Source organism: Cygnus atratus, chromosome 3 (genome assembly GCF_013377495.2).
Source record: "Cygnus atratus isolate AKBS03 ecotype Queensland, Australia chromosome 3, CAtr_DNAZoo_HiC_assembly, whole genome shotgun sequence".
NCBI lineage: Eukaryota > Metazoa > Chordata > Aves > Anseriformes > Anatidae > Cygnus > Cygnus atratus.
In genome coordinates, this window is record NC_066364.1 from 26,883,592 (window position 1) to 26,903,278 (window position 19,687).

Below are 19,687 nucleotides of genomic sequence, written 5' to 3' on the forward strand. Positions count from 1 at the left end.
CCCTTCAACTGACAGAATAAGCTGAGTTTCTTAATTTTAAATGGAATTTATCATACCTACAATGTTAATTGTAAAGAATTTTCAAATAGAGGATTTTAAAATTATTTCCTACATAAGAGTAACGTGACTTTTCACTCAAAATGTTAGCCCAGTAACAACTTTCTCTTTGTATCAGTGTTTTCCATGAGATTTTGCAACATTTTTTGTTGAAACAAAAAATAGGACATTTTTTTCCCTTCAGGTTTTTATCATCTCATTGATGAGATTTCCGCATGAGCCTTTGATTTTCCAGGCTATTTTATATGGGATTCATTTAATCCAGATTAACTCATTACAGCCAATAGCGGCTTTATTGTAAAGAACTACTTCTTTCTTATCCCCCATAATCATAGTTTAGAAATATTAACATTCTCATGGGTGTGGAAAATTATCTTCTATAGAACTGGTCCGTTTTAAGTTATTGCATTATTTCAGGCTTGCATTAATTTTTTGTTTTACGATGTAAATTTTTTTTTATTACCATTCCCCATATTTTCAGAATAAGAAATAATAGATTAGTGATTCCTGTCCTATTCCAAAACTGATTGAAGTTATGGGCTTCTGATTGCTAATTGGGTTTGTGAAAGCACATTGAATAAACTGTTCCAGCAAATTTTAACCTGCACAGTGCACTGGTGAGGGATGCTAGGGATATTATTTGAGTCTTATGGAAATGAAGGCCAAATATCCGATGTGTTCTACAAGTGTCAATCTAACGTTATTCTGTCATATTAAACAGGAGTGTTTGATATACAACAGGAGTATAAATTTGGTAGCTGGATAATTAGTGTCGTTTTCAGTGGAACAAAACTATAACAGATCAATTACACCCACATAAAATTCTAAGTATTACTGTTTCAGATTTTGGGGCTACACTATTTTCATGTAAGCATACATTTCTCTCTAACTTGTAATTGGAAGTTGTTTTCTGCAATATCATATGCTTTGTGCAATGCTATGGTTTAAAAAAAAAAGCATTTCAGTGAAAATATAAGAATATACCATTAAAGAAAAGTGTGCATAAAGGGTCTTTTTTATATAAAGGTGATAGTAGTTGCTGTTCGACAACAAAGGAATTAAGAGGATAATCTTTAGTAAAGCACCTTTCTTGTTCAGCATTACCTGAAGTGAGGAGATGCATTTCTATTGAAGTTATGACAGTCACAAACTTTTAGTACCATTTGTGAAAAGTAGTTGTTGAAGTATTATTTGGTCTGGGCTTAAGTTCTGCGTATATAGCTGGTTTAGTGTTGCATAGCAGTGCTTTTGTAGCACATGGGTGTGTTTGTATGTCTGCTGCTGCAAAGAAAATCAAGGAACATGCTGCATTCAGGCTCTGTGATTGTATGGAGCTCTTCATGACTTTGTACAGAAGTTGTGCATAATGGCTAGACTTAGCTAAGAAGTGGTAGTCCTAAACGGCATCACTGATTTGTCATTTAATCTGTCTGTTAATGAATGGATTCGATAATAGTGCTGTGGTGAGCATAATTGTTTATGCATTTAGGAGTCTGTTTTAGTATTTTTTGCATGATCTGGTTATTTATGCTTTGTTCTCAGAACTTTCTTATAGACGATCCCCGTTTTATTAGAATTTGATAATTAAAGACCTTAATGATGCGATAATCCAAATTAGACTCAGATGCTATTTCTAAAGACGGCATTTGCCTTCACTGGGTAACATCAAAAAATTAGGCTAAATATTCTATCTTCTATGTGGTAGTTTGCCTCCTAGGCTTTTGGACTGTCTGTTACAAGCTTCTAAGGGAGAAAATGCCCTCAATATAGGTAGTGGAAAGATGGTCTTTCAGGTATGTAGTTTTGAGGAATCTTTTTGTGCTTATGGTTCTCATTAGCCATTCAGTTCTTAAATGCTAAAGAAGCATGGTTTTTTAAGTTTTGGTCGTTTGAAAGGTGTTACTGATTATATGTACTGTGATGCATGTTTTGGAACCAGGAGGTTCTCTGGTGCTACCCCCAAGGAGTTACACGCATACATTTTTGGAAGGAGGTATATACAGCAATTATTTGATGATGAAGTCCTGCCCTGCCTTCTCTAAGGTGCTCTGAAGCTGTTATACTCTAAGGCCTTCGAGTGCTAGAGCTACTAGTTGTAGCTCACCAAAGCACTGAATGGTTGGAGTGGTGGCCTAGCCTTACTATGTTGCCCACTGTGGTGCAGGCTGACGCCACTGCCTACCTGCGTGTTACGGAGTGGTTCTAGCCAGGCTTCTCAGGGAAGGGGAATATCATCTGGGTGAACAGAAGGAATGAATTGTGTCGGTACTGATGTTTGAGAGAATAGTAAATAACTCACAATATGTACTTTCAAAAAGGTTTTATATTGGCACAAATTCATTTTGGTTAGAGTTGTGCTTCAGTCAACTCCACGAAGCAGTCGTGTTGTTTCATCCTGTTAAAAATAAGTTTAACATCTTGAGTATGCCTCTGTTCTTTGAGGCTCATTAATAGGGGGAATTAATACTATTCAAGCCTTCTTGATGGTTGCAAATGCAACTGAAGTTCATTATATGTGCAAAATCAATACTGCAAGGCCCTTCTTTCTGTATTTTTTTTCTGACCCATTCGTTGGTAAATGATTGCCTTTGTCCCATTAATGATGATTAAACAGTAGAAAGCCTAAATATTTTGTTGTTCCTCTAAGTTGTAATATTAGCTCTACATTTGTTTTATAACTTAGAGCAAACTTTTATTAATTCAGATTGCATTATGTTTTATTCATGAAGATTTCACTGGGTTTATGCTGATACACAAATGTTTCTGCAGTAATAATACTATGTTGTGTTTTGATTTTAATTTCAGTTGTAGTGATGCAGAGAACTTAGGCTCTGAAATTATTAGCAGTGCTGGATCTTTTTTGAGGATAGCTGTTTTAAATTCTGCTTTCTTGAATCAAACAAATTAGAATTTGACTTAATACTGCTTTAGCAGTTGTCTGACTTGTTTGTACTGGAGTTTACGTTGGGCAAGTTTGCCTTCACAACTGCAGTCTCGTGTGGTTAACCAAAATGGCTGTACGGGTGGACGGGTGTCTCCCATCTGATGAAAGTGTTGCAGTGTTCAATGTGAGCTCCCTCGTCCTTGTCATGTCTCATCCCCAGGACTGACATAATCTTTAAAGATGCATTTAGTTTTTTTGAACTACCTTTTTGATAGTACCGCTTAGTGTCAGGTACAGACTGTCTACCTATGTGATTGAACAGGATCCTTTATATAGATTACGGTGTTAGATTGAGCATGTAAAATGCTCTTTTATTTGAAAAGAACACAAGTAGTCTTGACTAAAGCTGTGAGTTGGGCGTGTGTGTCATGGTGCTGGAAGCGGGGAGTTGCAAGGCTGCCTCTGTGAGGAGAGGCCGGGGCTGCCCCGTGCTGGCCCCAGCTGGTTCCAGCTGGCTCCAATGGCCCCACCACAGGGTATGGCAGCCAAAATGGCAGCACCTCTGGGGAATGTATTTAAGGAAGGTTAAAAGGGAACCAAAAGGCACGAGAACAGCAGAGAGAGGGAGTACCAAGGTCAGAGGATGAGCTTTGTGACACTGCAGCAGATACTCGTGGCACCTATGGAGGACCACGCTCTGGAGCACGGGGATATTCCCTGAAGGAACTACAGCTGGTGGAGAGCCCATGCTGTAATGATTACTTTTTAAAAATATTATTCCTGAAGCAACTGTGGCCGGTGGGAGAGAGCCCGTGCCAGAGCAAGGTTAAAATGTGACAGGGTGGGAGCAGCGGGAGAGGAGCTGGTCTGTACTGACCATAGCCTTCCCAGCACTGCCTGTGCAGGAGTCTGGACTGAAGGAGTGAAGCCCATCTCAAAAGAGAGGGGAGAAAAGGTTTAAGGCCTGTCTTTGTTTTCCTACGTGAGTCATTTTTAATTAGCAGTAAATTAATTTTCCCCAAGTCAAGTCTGTTTCGCCTGTATTGCTTATCGCTAAGCGATTTCCCTGTCTTTGACCTAACCCACGAGCCTTTTCACAAAATCACAGAACAGCCGAGGTTGAAAGGTTCCTCTGAAGATCATCTAGTCCAACCCCCTGCCGAGCAGGATCACTTAGAGCACATGGCGCAGGATGGCATCCAGGAGGGTTTTGAATATCTCCAGAGAAGGAAACTCCACAGCCTCTGTGGGCAACCTGTTCCAGTGCTCTGTCACCCTCACAGCAAAGAAGCGCCCTATCATCCTATTGTCTCCCCTGTCCTGGTGAGGAGGGGGAGTGGGGAGTGGCTGGGTGGCGGCTGGACCATAGCTGAGGAGAGCCCACCACAACTGAAGGTTTCAGTCCCTGGCCTTGTAGGCCTGCTGAGGTTGGCTACTAGCGGAAAGGAGGCTCGGCACTCTGGTTCCAGCACACACAGTAGTGTTAGTTTAGCTTCCTTGTTTTGTTGACTCCTCTACTGAAGCAGTTCTTTGGTAAATTCCAGAGATGGGGATAATAGATACTGTAAAACCTGATTTTGACTGGGATGCTTCTGCTCATGGCAGATGTTTGCCTGAACTAGAGTGAATCATAATGTAATTTTTATCATAATGAGCGTTACAGCTCAGAGAATGTTTTGTCTTTAAGTTTTAGTGCTTGTTAAATGTTACATTGTTAAGCTATAAGCAAATGCTTGAAAATGTAAATATTCCTGTTTAACATGAATGATTTCATTGTGGGTTTGAAGAGTTTACTTTACAAAGACTTGTAATTATCTTTGGTAGCAATAACTGAGCTTTACAATCATTGCCTGATGGCAATTTTTCAGTGGAATCCCATACTTGTGTTTAAACCCACGCCCTTTTCCCCCATCTTGAGTGTATCAGTTGAAGGTATAGCTTGGGTGGTCTTTGTATTATTGTAAGTCTATTGCAGTAAGTTGCTTTTGTGAAAATACTTAGACAGAAGATCACATATGATCTAACTTTATGCAAATTAAACTATTGACTAAAAATAAACTGTGAGAATTCAAGATTCCAGTTGTGATATGTATAATCTTGATAGCATGTTTTCCTCCTAACTTGATAAGAGCACGCTCTTTTTACCTTGCGGTGTGACCTTGTTAATCTGATCAAATGTCTACAAATCAATTTTTCCTTTTTGCAAAAAGAAGACATCACTGGCTTTCTCTAATTTTCATCTATTTTTTTTTCGTTTATTCATTTCCCTGCTTAGGATGTAATCTTCAAAATTGTTAGAAATATTGATCAAGTAAGTTGCTTTTAGTTTTACTAATAATTCCTGGTGATTTGTCCTTTAAAATTAAACATCAGTCAAATACACAATTTTGGTTGATCTATGCAGGATGTTCAAAGAACCTGCTAATCTGGGACTTAGCAGGTTCTTTAGGCCACTGTAACACCACCTGCAAAACATTTTCTTCCTAAAACACGTACTTTTCAGGCAGTGAAGCAGAAGGCTTTATGTAGTGGCATTAATGTTGAAAAGGTATGATTAATGATGGTCTTGTCACTTGAAATTCATTTCAGGTATTGTGTTCCCAGTGTTAACTTAAAGTAATTCACTGTAACATAAATGGATGATTTTTATAATATGCACATACAAGGTTAGTAAGGTAATAACTTTGGCACCATAATGTAAAACGTGATTACAGTGACTTTGTCCTCTGAATCTCCCACATGAAAGTTTTGCTGTGAGAGTTTTGCAGAGAAGCTGGTCTTCATTTCTTAATATTTTGCTGTATGGTTGTCTAAGGAACAGTTCTCCTAAGAAAATAGTGGCATTTGGACTGAGAGAAAGAAAATCAAGGGAAGCAACTTTGCATGTGTGATTCTGTGTCAGAGACCTCATTCCCCTATGCAGAATAGATACCTCCAAGGTAGTGAAAATCATTGCACTTTTCCTTGTGGACTGGCTTTTTACTGTGTCCCCTTAATTGTTCCATTGTAGACTATTTTTCTGAAATCATTATATGCTGTTTTCTCCCTTCTGCTAATTGAAGGACGTGTTTCTTTTAGCAACTTAGTGGTTGCTAGCATAAAGTAACTATTAAAAACATTAGGAGGGTAAATGAAATTGACTTCATTCTGTGTTTTGGCTTCCTAATTCTCCTATCTGCTACTTGCATCTGCTACAAAGTATAAGATTTTTGGTAAATACTAAATGTGCCTGTGCTGTCTAGACCATTGCTGTGGTCCCTTTGCATGGGTCTTGTTTGGTTTGATTCAGATGGAACTAATCCCATCCTCAAATGAACTGAAGTGTTTTGTGGTAGTAAAATAACAAATCAAGATGTACAGGAATTGAAATACGTGGAAGGTTTGCTTAACTCTTAGATATTCCTTAAATTTCAGAAAAATAATTTTGGAATAGAATATACAAACAGGAAATACAATTTATGTCTATTTTGTGTAATAGAGGTGATAACCAGGAAATACCTCAGTTAATATAATACTTGTTTAATGTCACAGGACAACAATTATTTATCTAACAATTTATTAACATGCTGGTAACAGTAATTTGAGAATGATGCGCTATAGTCAGTAAGAACGAACTGTAGAGGCATATGAGGTCAGTAAGTAAACCAAAGTGTCTGTTTTTAATATGATTGTGCTTGAAATTTAAGTTTTCTCCTGATTTTTTTCTTTCTTGTGGCTGCCTGTGACCCACAGAGAGTGTCTAAGTGATAGCGGAAATAGTGTTTGTCTGGAGTTTGTTTACACCAGAGTTAATGACAAGTTACCTTGTGAACTGCTTTTGTCTTGGAGAAAACTGCTTAACTTTTTAGAAGGGAGCTGGTAAGTGATCTAGCTGATGTTTGCTTTGGACCACGAATGGAGCAGGACTCCAGTGACCAAGAGAGCCATCTAAACTGCCAGTGAAGATGTACCTCGTGTTTTCCTCAGCATCCCAGCGTTTCACTGTGGACTGAGACTGATTTGTGTATGCAGTTGTTTCCACAGGAGAACTTGATTCATGTCTCAATAATGCTAATTGAATCCCTTCCACTCTAGTTGAGCTTTGAATTGCCTATCAGCCTATACATTAATGGAGATTTGAGATCCAAATTTCAACCACTTACTAGTTTTGTATATGATTCAAGAGGCACAATTTAGCTACTATTACCGTGTGTAATTAATCATAAAATTCTCTCGAAATGAATATATGGAATCTTTGCATACAACTCTGCAGAATTCTGTAAAGGAGCATAAATCTTAGATACTCTTTGTCTAAACCAATTCTTTCAAGTGATGTAGTTGATAGGCTGCTTTTAGAAGAGAACAGTTATTCACCGGGCTTAAAGAATGGATTCTTAAATTGATGATTGTTGAAAAGCAATAGCGCTACCTCACTGAAACATTTGAACAAATGTGGTCCAATCCTGACAGTTACTTTTCATGACATTGCTGAAGTATGTGACACTTTTGTCCTAAACTTTCAAATTGTTTATGGCTTAAACCTTACAAGTACTTACGCTAGCTTTCCCATTCCAAAAGAATGTAAGTAATGCTCTTATTCTTGCTTGCGTCTTTGTCTAGTTGTTCTACCAACTCATCTCATCACTTGCCTATTTCTTAAAACTGGACATTTTCCTCCTGCTTCAGCTTATCATCCTTTCTGTTCTGCTAATCCCGGTAGTTCACAAGAATTTGTTTTTTGCTTCTGTTTTTCTTCATTACGTTTTGAAGTGTCCACCTTGTGTTCGCTTCTCAAAGCGATTCTTTTCCTGTTTTGCTTACTTGCTAAAAGCTATTCTGGAAAAAAATTTTGAAAGCTTTGCAGTACAATCCTCAAAAAATCTATAATTGTGGAAAAATCACAAAGAATAGATGCACCTGTATTCATTCATTATTCATTGCCTCTATTGTCTAACCCATGTTTTTACGTTCCTTGGTTAGATGTTACATTCGGGGTAGCATATCAGGCATTTTTATAAGCCTGCCATACAGGTATCCCCAAAGTTGCACCTTGGTTGTAAACAGTTTTTAATATCACACCAGATACAGATGCTCATAAGACTGGCTGTTGCAAATAGTCACAGTGAAATGACTAAGTCTTGTAGCTGTAGAAATCAGCATGTACGGCAGTGAGCGTCAGACTGGGCATTGAAGAAAGAGTTGGAGTCCAGCAAGTTACCAGATTTAACATGTGAATTATTTTGAGACCTAAATTCAGCTGTAGTGTCTGCAGTTTCGGTTGCAGTTGTGTTTGTGTGAAGCCAAATTTTCTTGGATTAAAAGCAAAAAAGGCTGCAATAAATGTAGAATGGAGAAGGACAGGAAGAGGGAATGTTCTGAAGTGTTTAAGTCTGTGGATCAGGCAAAGAGAAATACTCTAAATCTCTAGAAATTGTGGTAACTACCTTTCAATTAAATAAATTCTTTGCATACATTTCTCCTTGTATTATGGAGAGGGGCTGTTTCCGTATGTAGTGTTTTCTGATATCCTCAACCAGAGAATGTACATTGTATATGAGATGTTAACGTGTTTTTTGCCATTCCTCCTAATGATGAAGATCGTATGACTGAGGGGGAAGGACTATAGCTTAAACCCTTCCTTTTTAATCCGCAGGAAGAATGGCAAACTAACGTTAGTAGCTCAAAGTTAGATATGAAATAAATTGAACAGCTGGCTGTTGTATCAGATGACACTTAAAGTATGATTAAAGTATGTACGCTTTCCAGAGGTTGGAGCACTTCTTTAAGCAGCAAATGAAAGAAAAAAATAAAGTATGCACGAGTCTTATCTCAGAAATTCCTATACCAAGACTTGTCAAAAAGAAATTCTGCTGTAAGACTTTCAAGAGAAATACTAATTTTACTGATTGCCCGGTTCAAGTGTTTTGAACTTTTAAGAAAAACGATAGCTTTTCAAACTTCTTTTATATTTTTTTTAAACTTCTAAATATAGGTGAAGTGACTAGTTTTTAGAAATGCTGGTCGCTGTCAGTGCTGCTGCAGCAGATTTCTGGGTGGGCTCATTGTGTGGCTTTCCATTTTACTGCAGTTTCCCACAGGGAGATTCATCTGTTAATGGATTTCTTCTGCAAATAATTGCTAATCTGCATATTTAGGCTTGAGAGGAAATGGACCTTTTTTGTAGTTCTTGTAAATGAATATTTGTCAGAATAATTTTCGCTGGTATTAGGGAAGTAGGGTGTTTCAAAGGCAGTATAATTAAACAGAAGTTTTACAATAAAAAGGCAAAGCTTGCTGCTGCTGCTTCAAAACAAAGCAAACACAAACTTATTGATATGTAACACTTACCCAGAGTTTTTTGCCCCAAGAATAGTTTTAAAAATTGAGCATGCTGTGTAAAAACACACCCCAGTGCCTTACAGGCAGCCTGTGCAGTCTGTCGTGGGAATTGTGGTGTGCCATCTCCCTGTTTTGTATCCATCTCATCCGTCTGGTGATGCCTCATTGTTCTGAGTAAAGAGGTAAAAAAAAAAAATATTGTAATATACATGTTCTGTAGTACAAATGGATTTTGAAAGGTAATGAAGGATTGTTCTGTATCCAGGGTTACAGGAAAGTTTCCAGACAGAAGTGAAAAATGTGCTCTGTAGATTTTGAAAGGACACTGAATTAGCTGTTCAGTGTCTGAGTTATGGAATCGTAGAAAATACGGTGAAATATCAGGGAAATGGATGAATGCAGATATACGGCTTCAATTTTACATTGTAGCTTGTGAAATATCTTTTTTATTACAATTTTCTCTATTTATGTAAAAAAAAAATTCCATTGTATTTAAATAGTAGCGTTACCCTAAGGATTGATGTTTAATTTAAATACTCTGTTGTCTTGAACAAATATCAGAAGGCAAAGGCTTTTTTTATTATCATCTGTCATGAGTTAAGCAAAATGACATGGGTTGTTAATGACTGCAGCCTTTGTTTATAAAGGTACATGTGAAAGAAAGGGAATAAATGTGGATATAGTGTTTAAAGCTTCTTAAGTAATAGAAAAAAACACATGATTTTTCCTTGTGTTTTTTTTTTCTACTTATGCTGCCAAAATGAAGTGAAGGTTGTTTTGTTACCAGCTTTGTTAATCCCAGAGGTTTGGGTTTCTTTTTACTTCAGTCTTTCAATGTGTAGGCAATAAAAATACAATAAAAACCGATCAGAATGTTTGATCTGAAGCTATTTTGGGAAGAAGAAAGGGAAGTATTGTGGATTATCTGCTGATGGGCAGTTGCTTAAATTTAGACTTGTGTGTAAGGTGTAATTCTTGGCATCGACTTGCTAGTGGAAAGCTAGAGGATAGCACTTCCGTTCGTCTACATCTTTTTCTTATTGCAGGCTTTACCAGCATTATCCTCTTGTCAGAAGAGCAGAGATGCTTGAAGTAATAATTTGAGGGGCAATTAATCATGGGAAATTCATCCAAGCTGCAGTGCTTGAAGTCAGCACTGTGGTTACATCAGCGATTTTGGGTAACAACTTACAGCTCAAAGGTGATAGTCATTCCTGGGAAGTGTAGTCCACAGCCTACTACCCACCTCTTTAAAGAGCTGGATGGTTTCATGGGGAGATTCCTCAGTTCAGTTGATGCAAAGAAGAATATGTCCCACAAAGCCTGAGCATAACCCTGTGCTCTGTGCAGAGGGAGCTGAGAAGTAGTGGAGAGTAGAACTCCTGTCCTGCTCTGTGCAGGATTCTCTGTCAGCGTTGGTAGCAAACCTGTGCAGAAAGCTGGATGAGGGTCTCTGTGAGCACTTCCTTCAGAGGGCGGCTGTTCCTGTTCCTTAGGCAGGAATCCTACTGAGTAGTAGGGGTAGAGTTTCCTGTGTCCTGTCACTTAGCAAATAGTTATGCAGTTTTAGTGTTACTTGGACATGGTACAGTAATTATAATCCTTTGCATGATTGGACTAAACTAAAAGCTTTTCTAAATTTGCAGGATCCAAAGCGCAAAGGGTGGAAACTGCAAACTACTTATAGGTAATTCTGTCAAATTTTCAGTTAGCTTTACTTTTTTATTAATGTTTTGTCTGCAGTCTTTATTCATTACTTTGAAGTGAGCTCTGTGAAAGCATCACTTTCTGCGTTAGGCTTGATTTCAAGGAACCTTTCAGAAAAGCAGATGCAAACTGAGACAAAGACCTGAAAGTTAACGCTAGCTATGCACCAGCTTTGTCTTGAGGTCACTGCAGCTCTGCATCTTATCTCTTGCAGTCTAATCAGACGTTTTGCTTGCTGAGTGCGGAGTTTCGAACAGCTTTATTGGTTTCATGCTTTACAAACTGGCTCTGTTTATAAGCTGTGCTGGCAGTTTTAGTTCCAGTCAGCACAGAGTGGATGCGTGAGGTCTGGCAGAAGATTCTGTCTTGCTACTGCATCCAGTCTCACAATCAAACTGCCAACACGTTCTTCTCACGGTTTTCACCCCTTCCATGATGGTTATTGTATGTGTCCAGATGTCTAGCTGCCCTGAGAGGTTAGAGCTGCATCTTGTGCCTTGGCCATCAGAGGGCACCGTGGGAGTGCTGAACAAGGTAATGCAGAAAACTTGTGCCTGAAATGTAGCCTTTCTGTGTTGCAACTGCATTGCTACACACGGGGAGGAGGGAAGACATGGGACTAAGTTCCTAATTCTGAAGAAAAATGTGTTGTATTTGGTGTAATGCAGAATGTGTGCAAATGAGGTTGATTTTATTCTTTGTATACACCAAATGCAAATAAACATTCCATGAAATGTCAGTAATTTGTTGTTCTGTGATTCATTTCTGTGCATCTGTCAGTGTGAGCTAATAAGTAAAAGGTTAAGTAAAAAGTTTTTTAAATCTGAATATGTCTTAACTGTATCTTCATGAATCTGCTCGCCTACGTCATTCACAGTTATCAGGCTTTTATGTATTTGTAATGTGTAGCCATTCTGTTTTTTAATCTGTTATATCAGATATCACCTGGTGCATTTGAAGTTTTCCGTGTCAGTTAGGTACCACTGATTTTGTCCAGTTGATGTTATGACTACAGAGGTTAATCCTGGAGTCATGAGATTTCTTTCTATGAGGTTTAACATCAACTAAAATCTGACCGTAAATGAGCAATTATGTTTTTCTCTTATTTATTGTCTAGGCTGCTTAGCATTGATTTTATGTGGGCAATTCCTGTTCTTGTTTGTTCTCCTTAGTGTCTTAATTAACTTTGTTCCTAGTGTTGTTGCACTCCTGCTAAATAGGCATTTCTTGTTCCTTTTTTAATCGGTTACATGAAAAGTGTTGTATTATCTTTAAAAGATCAGTGATTCTTTCTCTCAGATTTTTTTTCAAACCAGCTAATAACGATCCTTTCCAAATAGCATTGATTTCTTTATCCATAAAACAGGAAACTGTGTTACTTAATCAACTAGCAATTCATCCGTTCTGAAAACTCTGGTCGTTTGTCGTGTTGTCTGTTGGACTTTCAAAGGTTATTATTACTTGGACATTTTCCTTCAGCGTCCTTCTGGGTTCCCTCAAGGCTTCTACAACCTGAGATACTTTGTGTTGCAGCATTGTTGCTGACGCATCATCGTCTGGATGTCTGGCTGTAAGGGACGTCCTGTGTTTAGAGCTTTGTTCTTGGTCTTGATGACTGGAACAACATCATACCTAAGCTTAATCTAACTTGTAATCTAGACAATCTTCCGTAACTGGTTGAAGGGTTTGTGTGTGTGTGTGATACTCCTGCAAATGTAGCATATTGGATCTCTACAGATAGCATTTCACCAGTTGGATATTCAGAGATCTACTGCATTTGATATTGCCCGAAGAACTCAAGACTAGTGCTGATGCTCTAGCATCGTGGTGGTTCTGCTCTCAGTGTTGTATCTTTTTATTCTTGTCAGCACAGTTATGAAATTGCATGTTATGTTTCTTGTAGAAAAGGCAGATATATTACAGGTTTTAGCTAGAATCACAAGGTTGTGTCTAAGACTTCTCAAGGAGAGGATGTAACATTCATATCCCCAGTCCTGAGCTGTTCTGTTTTTTTCCGTGACCTGCCCTCCGCAGGTCCCCTGTCTTCAACCCATGATGGGCAGGGGCCTTGCAGGCAGAGTTTGCAAAAGGCCTTCAATTTCAACTGTGTCATACTGGGTCATACTGGCAGCTGGGGAGGTTTATTAGGGTTTGGGATAGCCTTTTAAAAAAGTTTAGTATTAAAACCGATATGTTTGTGTGTTTCAGTATTCAATATGTATGTGCATACCTGTATGCAACTGTATGTTTCCACGTTCAGTATGACTGCGTACTTGTACAGTCACTGTTCCTTGTTCTGATACCTTGACAGTCATGCAAGAATATGACTCAAGTTTTACATGAGTTCATTTAATTTTTTTTGCCTCTTCTATTAACCTTTCCTTATACAATCGCATCATGTAGCTTCCTCAGCAGTAGGCATAGGAGAACCTGAGATGCCAGATGATGTGTTTTAGTGGCCTTCCTCATGCTCAGTTTTGCAAGCCAGTGCTGCAAAGTCCTGCATCTGTTGTTCCATGTGCTTTATCACTTTCTCTTGATCTGTCAGTGAAAGCAGATCTTTTTTTTTTTTTGCTAGGCCAAGAAAAAGATTTCAGATCAGCTTACTAAGGCAGTTGACAAATAAAGTGTTAATATTAGAATCGTGTTTCCCACACACTCATATCCTGTTTGAAATAGTTCGTCAGGTCTGTCTTACATTGTGTTGTGTGTTTCTCACCTGGCAACAAATCCAATTCTGTTGTAAGCTTTAAAAAAAATAAAATAATTAGAATTAGCTACATAGGGAGCTGAAAGTAATAGAGCCACATCTGTGTTATGTCATGGTCTGGCTGATGACTTTGAACAGCGAAGGAGAGCAGCGGCAGATACAGTTCCATGCTAACATAATTTTATCCTTAGGATTTGTGATAGTATTTCTAGTGAGGGCTGTGCTTGTCTAGCATGGATGGAGGCAGCTGTGATTTAAGCGTGATTCCATATATAACGGCTTTACTACATGTAAGTTGAATATAGTGCAAACGTATCTCAGATTTGCTTTCAATTCAGCTCAGGTCCACCGGATTCAAAAGGCAATACACATTTTGGTTGCCTTGCACATCAGGAGTGGGTTGAAAGCCCGGTGCTGCCGATGTTCTAGCTGGTAAACCCAGGAAGCGGCAGAAGCTTGATGTTGTGGTTTAGCCCGGCTGGTAGCCAAACACCACACAGCCGTTCGCTCACCCTCCCCCCTCCCTCTCCGGGATGGGGGAGAGAAACGGGAAAGTGAAGCCTGTGAGTTGAGATAAGGACAGTTTATTAAGACAGGGAAAATAATAACAATAATAATAATAATAATAATAATAATAATAGTAATAATGTGTACAAAGTGATGCACAATGCAATTGCTCACCACCCGTTGACCGATGCCCAGCCTATCCCCGAGCAGCCGGCCCCCCCACCCCGGCTAGCCACCCCTATATATTGTTCAGCATGACGTCAGATGGTATGGAATACCCCTTTGGCCAGTTTGGGTCAGCTGTCCTGGGTCTGTCCCCTCCCAGCTCCTGCTGCACCCCCAGCCTGCTCGCTAGCAGGACAGAGCGAGAAGCTGAAAAGTCCTTGGCTTGGTGTAAGCACTGCTCTACAACAATTAAAACATCAGCATGTTATCAGCGCTCTTCTCATCCTAATCCAAAACATAGCACCCTGCCAGCTACTAGGAGGAAAATTAACTCTGTCCTACCTGAAACCAGGACACTTGAGTAACAAAAATACATCCGTTTGGAATGTGTTCATCCGTTTGGGTTTATATATCTTTATCTGATTTTTCAGTTGTCTGCCCTTGTGGCAAGATAAAGCAATGAAATAGACTTGAAAACATATTTGACAAATTTGTTGGCATAATTTGTCTGTAAGAAGCACTTCTGATATAGTTCAGTTCTGCAGTTTTCCTCCAGTAATGAAGTTTCCTCCTGCAGTTTGCCATGATCTTTCTCAAAACAGTGGAAATAATGAGAGAAATAGTACTTCCTCAGGAACAGAATATGACTTTATAAATCATAACCATAAGATCTTAGTGATAGAAGTTGGCTTTCCTTTGTTTTTCAGTTAGTATCTTGCATTTATAAACCATATTTGTGACCCTTGAGTCGGATATTAGCTCTGTGCTGCCTATACTTGTGTTCTGCATTGAACTGAAAGTACAATCGACCCTGTTATGATTCAGTTAAGAAGCATTAGATTAGAAGGACCCAGATGGGTTCCAAAAAACATGGTGTCTGGAGATACTTCAAGCACTTGAAAAGGCTTTTTTATGACCATTGCTGACTACAGACCCATTAAACTGAAAGCCTTTGTTCTTGAAGAGCGGTGTCAGGTGTGATTACTTAATTGTTATTCAAAAGAGAAATTTTCTTTAGCTGCAGGATGAAGTGAAATGTCTTCAGCATACTGAGTGATTCTAAACCAACCACACAACTGCACTGTATGAGCTGAAGCCAACTTGCAAGCTAGTCCTGGTGAAATACTGTTTCTGCTTACAGAAAGAGTCGATCACCATTTCTGATACACCTCACAGTGCATTTAAATGCTTGTAATATCAGTTGAAGATGTTTTAATTTGTATGCTAAGTTTTTTTAGTATTTAAAACTTCAATCAAAAGGAAATGCTAATTTAGGAAAATGAAACATCTCTCGGTATAACCACTGGATTTACTATTAATTTAAATTTGAGGGTATGTGTCACTGCTGGATCAGACTGTTACTGTGGATGAGGTAGGAATGCATTTTAAAAAATTTGAATGAACCTGTTATTCAGCTGGCCGGAAATTTGTACTTTGTCGTCTGAGGCTTGACTAATCAGTCAAGCTTGTGTAATTTCTATCAGCAGTCTGTTTCCAGCCTAAATCCCTGGTGGGACAGTTGAGTTCTGTGACCCTTCCCGCACTTTCTGTTGCTTTTGATGTCTCCATTGTTTGGTGCAAGAGTGCAATGTCTTACTCTCTGGTTGTGTTTGCACGGAAGCATTGTTCTTGCAGTCCAGCAGAAGGTTAGTTCGCTCTGTTGGTAAGTGCTTTAGAGACTGCCAGCTCAAGAGCAAGGCTAATGGTCCTACAACACCACTGTGCCAAAAACCTACCTCATGTTAGATGGTACGAAAGAGCTGCCCATCTTAAATAATACTAGTTTGCCAATAGGACAGTTTTTGTACTTTGCACTTATAGTTTATTTCATTGAAGTTAGTGCTAAAAGATCAGTTGATAAAATCACGAAAAAGTACAAATCAAAACCCTGCAAAATAGCATAACAATAACATGCCTTTTTGAACACATAATTAAAAACATTGCAGTTTGTTAAATTATTTATACTGCATGCTGACTTTTATTTTCTTCACTGGGTTTTCTGTGGATGGTATTTGTTCAAACTGTTTAATGTGTGCAGAGAAATGTTCAGCTGAAGTAAGCTGAGATGTCTCTTACGTACATGAATTAGAGGCCTCAGGGTCCCCTTGTATGTTTATTAGAGAAATGGGAGGGTGATCTGGGACCCTGGGAGGGCCTCCATTGATGTTTAGGCTTCTAGTTCGGAGAAATCGAACACAAATCACCTCTGCATGCCAAAGTAAGTGAATCTCTTCCCACTTTGCAAAGCACTTTTCCCCTTAATTGAGGAAAATATATATCATAGGATTGAGGTAGTTGCAAATGCAGAGCCATACCAATTCAATTGCATAAATATTAAATTGTATTTACAACGTGGGAAGGTTATAGCAGGCAAATAATGATTTTTGTTCGTCCTGGGTGTAGGTGGCAAGGTTTTGGTAGCGGGGGAGCCGCTTCCCTGCGAGAAGGGCCCGGGGCTGTCCCATGCCAGACATGGGTGGTTCTAGCCGGCTCCAACGGCCCTACCACAGCCAGCAGTTGTATGGGAGTTGAGCATTAGCTGAGGTCATCCTATCATACATCCTATCAACCCATCATATTGCCTTAGGATTTCTATTTTGTGGCCTACTCTCAAATACTTTGAACAATACAGACTTGTTTCAAACAAGGCGGCTTCTCCTCAAGTCAAGCTGTTTTTGGCACCGTGGTCTCCAAATGGGGCACTGTAACTGGTCCAAGGGGTCCAGGTTTTGGCAGGTGGCCTGGCTTCCGTGCATACTGCTTCCCCCCTGGGCTCAGCCATTTGTGGTGTTGTAGCTGATGGATATCACCTCCAGGGCTGTTATTTTTCACTTAATTTGTTGTTCTATAATTTAGATGCTTGGCGTAAGCTGTCAGTGGCCTGGCTGGGATGTTACCTCTTTGACCTTCTCCATAGCTAAAGCCCACTCACCTGAGGTGCTGTCTTTTTGACTTTCTGACCCAAATGTGTTATAAGAATGTAAAGCTGTTAAGAGTTCATCCATACTTCTTCGTTTTTGTTGCGTGAGTGCCTAAGCCATTAGAGCAAGGCAATGTAGTCCAGAGTTTATTTTTCCAAGCATACCTCATAACAGTCATCAGTGCTCTCCTCGTTTTCCCAGTGTGTACTCGAATCATCTGATAAGTTAGAGCTGGGCAGATGTTAGGCAAGGTCTCAGCTTCTCAGTGATGCTTCCAAGCAGGCTTAGGCAATATAAGGCTACTTGCATCTGTCACCTATTAAAGGCATGAGGTGCAGAAGCTTTGAAATAATAATAATAAAAAAAAAATGCAGTTAGTGTTTTGTTGCGTGTGCCCTTCCGTTTTGACTTATTGAGTTGCCCTCTAAGAGCAGAGATAAGCTTTTAGACAAATAATGTCCCATTAATCCTTGCTTCCTTAAACAGCGTCATATATGGACTGTGGTTTGACTGTGATTGGCATTTTGTCAGAGCTATTTTCTGTTTTCTCCTAATCTCTTCAATTCTCTCTCGTACATATTTGAAAACAATTTTATTTTCCCAACCTCAGTAACCTTATTGCTCTTGTTCCAGATGATTTTTCTCCTTCTTACATATTCTGTACAGGCTTAGCCTTGAGGAGGTCATAAGTTAGTGTGAAAAGAAGCTACTTTTGTTATGCAGGATGGAGAGCAGGGTTTTTCACATGATTTTCAGTAACTCTCGGAGAAAATGTAAAAAGTGAAATTTAAGTCCAAGAACAGTGCTGATGTGGAGTCCAGATTTTTATGTTCATAGGGATGATGGAACAGAAAACAAAAGTTGGAAGAGACCTATGAAGATCATCAAGTCCAACTGCAAGAATATACTGAGTGCTATAGAAGGTATGTTTAGTAGGACTTGTCATCAGAGTATTTCAGGAAATAAGAAAATATTTGGGTATAAAAAAAAAAAGTCAACACATCTGACAAAATTTAGTGAGAAGTTCACCTGAGCCTTTTTGGTGTCTGCTTTTCTAATAATTGTTGTTCTGAAAAGAGAGGTGATGTCAAGTCCTGATCATACCTCACTGTGGCAGCTGATGTATTTACAGCGTTTTGCTCTTAAAAAAGAAAAAGAAAAAAAAACTACTTCTGGATAAATCTTAAAGATGTATGATTTAAAAAAAAAATTAGGAAGTTACTTTCATTGACAAGTGATTGTTTGTTACTACTATGATGAGATGATAAACTACAGAGAAAATGACTGACCCGTTATTGGGTCTAGTCACTTCCAACTTAATGGTATGCAGGCATTACTTTGGATACTATGTTTAAAAATGACTTTGAACAATCTATAAATCAGTTTATGTATTTCAGGTGGCCATCCTCTACCCAGGTTGTTTTCACAGAATGGCTGAGGTGGGAAGGGACCTCTAGAGGCACCTGCTCCAAGCCCTACTCGAGCAGGGTGCACGGACCACATCCAGGTGGCTTCTGAAGATCTCCAAGGTTTTCTGTCATGAGAGCTTGCTACAAGGAGTTGTGAGCAGCTTAGATCCTTTAGGGCTTTGTGATTGCTCAGCTGCCCTTGGCTATTAGAAGCACCTGAACTAGTAATTACAGCCTCTGATGCTCTGCCGATAGCAATTGCATCCCATATGCCTGTGCCCCAGGGGCAGTGAACTGCTGCAACTCAGGAGGAACCAAACTTCTGCTGTCTGGTGCCATTGAACTCTTGGCCAATGCTCGTGGGCTGTTCTCCTGCTTCCCAATGGATCGTAAGCTGTGGTTTGGTGGGTGCTGGGCTAAGAATACAAAAGATATTTACTCACAGATTTTGGCTTACTGTATGTTGACCTTGCTTTTAAAAATGTGCACTGGTGCTGTTCAAAAAGTAGTGTTTTGGGAGTAGGAACAAAAATACCTCATAAAAACTTTTTTAAATGCCCCCTTTATTTGAGGACGTTACTGTAATGTAGCTTCTGTCTCAAAGCACAGTGATAACACCTGGTTTGGCACTTCTTTGAGCTGTGTACTCTTTTGCTTCAGTCTCTTGTATCTTTCCTATGCATTGTTGGTTTACAGGCTTGATAGTCTTTTTTTACAGCCCTTGTGCTGTAGTCATGATGTACCTGTATTCTTTTGGGGTCTAATTATTTCATCAGTCATCTTACAGTAAGTCCGATACATTAAAGATGAGAGAGATTTCAGGCTTTCTTCCAGATAGCTAAGAGTTGCAAAAAATACAGGCTGGTGAGGGTCAGGGCCCTACACTTTGTTTGTAGTGCCCTCTGATACCTTGCTGGGGTCCGGTTCTTGAAGTTTGTCCTTGAAAAGTGCTAGGTGCACCTCAGGTACTGGTTAATTGTTCTATTTCGGTCTGGTATTCTTTGCAATT

General features: G+C 39.2%; 1 protein-coding gene across 2 annotated transcripts in view; it reads left to right on the top strand.

Annotated features, from left to right (window-relative positions):
• Window positions 1-19,687, top strand: part of PRIM2 (DNA primase subunit 2) — a 111,225-nt gene that overhangs the window by 23,329 nt on the left and 68,209 nt on the right. The gene's annotated exons all lie outside the window — the stretch shown is intronic.